Raw genomic sequence first — 4,172 nt, 5'->3', positions numbered from 1 at the left:
AGGCAAACTCGAGTCCATGTGGCTAGGCCCTTACATTGTAAAGAAAGTGTTGCAAAAAGGGGTGTATGAGCTAGTTGACTACGAAGGTAATCCTCTTGATAAGCCCCGCAATGGGTTGTACTTGAAAAAGTACTATGCATGATTCATGCACTTCGATTTGTACATGTGTGTGTGTGTGTGTGTGAGTTTTCATGTTTTCGGCTTGGTGTGAAAGCATGATTGCCCCTTATTGTGTCTTTTGGCTTCTTGTGCAGATGTCGGGTGTACCTTACATTGGTTTCGTTGATGGTGCCTGCCGCAGCACTCGTAATTTGTCCTCTGCAGCGTGGGTGATCTACGATCCTCACGGTGAGTTGATAGATCTTCAAGGTGTGTGTTTAGGCTGTACTACAAACAATGTTGCTGAATACAGCACTGTTATTGAATTATTAGCCGAGGCAATTAATCTCGTTATTTGTACATTTCTTGTTAACCTAGACTCTCAATTTGTCGTCCATCAGCTCAATGGGCAATATTTCGTCAGAGACCGTCACATTTTAAGGTTGTACTTACGTGTTAAATTGTTAGAAAGGAATTGTGAGATAGAGCGCCAATAGCGCGCTCTCTTTAGAGGATTTCCCTCATTGGCGTGGGCAGTGAATTGTGTACCCGCGCTAATGCAAAAAGAGCTGTTTTTATGGGTATTTTGCAGGAGATGTCTTCAGGGAACATAAAGCTCATACATAGAGGAATATGATGCAAGTGGTTTCAGGTCATGTCACTTCTCACAGGTCCCAGAATGAGTCCTCCAGTGTGCAAGTGAGGGGTAACAGGTACGGTGATAAACGGTGACAAATTGCTGTGTAACACTTATCATGGATAATTGGAGGAATTCCTCAGCATGCATTTGTTAGACAGAAGAGGAATGTGTGTTCTTACAAAAACATGTATGCTAAACATTTTGAAATGATTGGCAGAAACAAATATGTGTACCTTGTCGAAATCATATGCTCATTCATTCTGGTCTGTTGTTGAAGAGACTTGACTCTTGGTTTCCCATGAACAGAAAGGAAGTGTCTTTATCATTCTTCAAAAATGTCCAAAACATCTCACCCTAGATGTTAGGAGTGAAATTGATGATACCCTTCTAAGAACTATAGCCAATTTGACACCTTTCCTCACCTCTCTAGAAATCTAGATCAGCCAGGGTGGAATCAACAACATGACAGGGGATGGATTGAACTATTCAATTCAAACCTTCAAACTAGAAAATTGTAAAAGACATCAGAAATCTTAATATATGTTCTGCACATATGGGAACTTTTTGGCTAGTTGATTTATATTCATTGGATACCATGGCTATAGACTGTCCATCACTGACAGAGTTATCTCTTACTTTTTTGCATAAAGAAGATGATTCAACTGACCTCTATAATCTGATAGAGAACTTGGGCCAAGGCTGCCCAAGATTGTCCAAGTTACATGTTGCTTCTTCCTGTTTAAACCACTCTATAGTACTTGCACTTGCAAGTGCAAACTTTAGATTTTTACATATGTTGTCTCCTACATTTGGATTGGACATTACTGATGCATCTGTGGTTTCCCAAGCATCAAGTTTTAATTTTTTGCAGCTGCTAGACTTGAGTGGATCAAGCATCACTGATAGGGGACTTGGTATTATATGCAATACATTTTCAGGAACCCTCTCTAAGCTTCTTATAGCCCTCTCTCGTAACATATATGTTGTAGTTGCCATTCCTGCAACTTTAAGATTGTGGAATGACCATAGGTGATAAATGTTACACTCACGCCAATGAAGATATAAACCATGTTGAGGAACAAGAGAAATTTAGGGCCCAAGAATCTTTACAGAGGAAAAATCACCATTCTAAGGAACATACAGTAACTAATGAACTGGTCCTCAAGCATTTGAGACCGAAAAAACATACTCTTTGGGGTTTCTCTGGTATCCATGCCTTGTATCTGGACTGTCCAGAGCTTGTGGATCTAAATATAAAGGCCTGCAGCAACCTTAATCCTGAGAAAATGTTGTTGCAATTCCCTACCCTACAAGTGGTACATGCTGCATACTATGATGGTGTTAGTGAATTCAGTTCAAAGCAAGGTGGATTGTTCCTTCCAACGTGAGCTCCACCTCCTCTCAATTCTTTCATTCATATTCAACACAGAGTCAATATTAGCAATGAGGTGTGAGAAATTCAAAGTTAGAGGTTTTATACATTAAATGAGCTACCATAAACTTTGAATGGAATGAGGTGGAGCACTTGCAAGAATGAAAATATTTTTTTTTCTCTACAAATCTCACAGGGAAGAAGGCATCACAATACAAATGTTTTGTGAGTGAAACACTTTCTACCAGGAATCATCACATACAAGAATAAAAAACATGTATTTCACAAAGAAATACCAATATAATAGAATGTGCACCTCTGAAAGGAAGCATGAGAAGTTCCAATTCTGAGATTGAGAACCACGTCCAAGGAGTGATTGCTCAATTTCTCACTACAAGCAATCTCATTCGGCTAATCAAAAAATATGATCTATACTGCCTAATTTCTGCAACTATCAACTTCAAATCCATAAGAATGTGTTGGTGGTCATGCTAATGATTTTTCTTGATCTGATTCAGCGTTTTAGCTTTGCCATTAACGAATGAAACCTAGTTTAGGTTAAGAGTAACGATGTTCCATGAGGTCAGGTTACATCTATTTTAGAAATTTGGCATTACAATGACATGATGGAGCTTTCCATATCATTCTTCTTATATTATGCTCATAAACTCTTCTTTGTATCCCCTATATTTTCCTTTCAACCGACTAGAAAGGAAAATATAGGGAGAGAGCCCAAAGCAGGCCTTTTCCTTCCCTTAATTCGCAATAGACTTTATATATTTTTAATAATTTGTATTTAATTAATTTTAAAAAATGTATATTTTAATATATAACATATAAAAAATTCCTATTCCAATATAAAATTTTAATTTGTTAATATATTATATATTAAATATATTTTAAAATAATTTAATGATTAAGATAAGATATTATAATAATAATTTAACTTTATATTATTGTTAAAATTGATCATTTTATTTGGTCCTTTTTATTATAGTGATATTCTTACATTTATGTTTTGAAATTTTGATTTTTTTTAGGTTATATTTTTAGTGTTTTTAGTGTTTAAGTGATTGAGACAATACATCATATAATGGTAATTTAGGTTTAAATCTTTATATGAGATGTGATTTATATTTACCATCTTATTAGGTATATTAGTTTGAGGAGGAGAATCTTGACCTTATCATTTAAAGTTTTATGTGTATAGTGGATTGATTTGGTAGATGTTGATTGAGATTATAATATTAATATAGTGAATTTAAGATATTTATATTTTTTCATTATGTGTATATACAACTTAAGTGGGCTTAATGGTTAAGAGCATGTGTTTCCTCCTAAGAGGTCACAGGTTCAAATTCAGAGGGGGTGGAGTATGTATGCCTTCGTAGAATTTACAGTAAAATCACTACGGGGATGATCCCTTAGTTATTTATATTGTAAATCAACATAAGATTTTGGTGTTCTGATCCTAATAGGAAGTGATTGGGACACTCCAAAACTCTCTAAATAGCATGTTCCACAAACCATTAAACAAAACCATTAGACATGATTCTACGGGGATGATCCCTTAGTTATTTATATTGTAAATCAACATAGGATTTGGGTGTTCTGATCCTAATAGGAAGTGATTGGGACACTCCAAAACTCTCTAAATAGCCCATTCCACAAACCATTAAACAAAACCATTAGACATGATTATTTGACCAAGATAACAAGTTTCAAAGTTGAAAGGTGTCTATGGATGAATTACACACACACACACACATATATATCCTGCACATACACATGTCATTGAATTTGGGTAATCAAGATGAGTGAAGAGTATTGGGATTTGAATTTGTTCTACTATTTGGTATTTTGATTTTGTGATAAAGTTTCTATTTGTTGCTAAAGGTGAGTGAAATATTTGTGTGTGGTTATAATGTTTATATTTCTTTAGAATGTTCTCATTACTAAGGGAAATGTGTCCTCTACTAATTAACCAACACTTCTCCTTGTAGGTATTCTTCATATTGTATTTGACGCGTCTATAAGCCCACGTCTCCCATTTTGGATAAT

At 35.4% G+C, this 4,172-nt stretch overlaps 1 pseudogene; it reads left to right on the top strand.

Moving 5' to 3' along the window:
• The first annotated feature begins 964 nt into the window (after positions 1 to 964).
• LOC149187529 (F-box/LRR-repeat protein 17 pseudogene) lies at positions 965 to 2,224 on the top strand (annotated as a pseudogene).
• Positions 2,225 to 4,172: the final 1,948 nt, after the last annotated feature.

This window comes from Pinus tabuliformis, chromosome 3_1 (assembly GCF_031772625.1).
Source record: "Pinus tabuliformis cultivar Carrire ecotype Pingquan chromosome 3_1, CPIR1, whole genome shotgun sequence".
NCBI classification, from domain to species: Eukaryota; Viridiplantae; Streptophyta; class Pinopsida; order Pinales; family Pinaceae; genus Pinus; species Pinus tabuliformis.
Note: the sequence above shows the minus strand (reverse complement) of the source record. Positions and strands in the feature narration are given on the sequence as shown.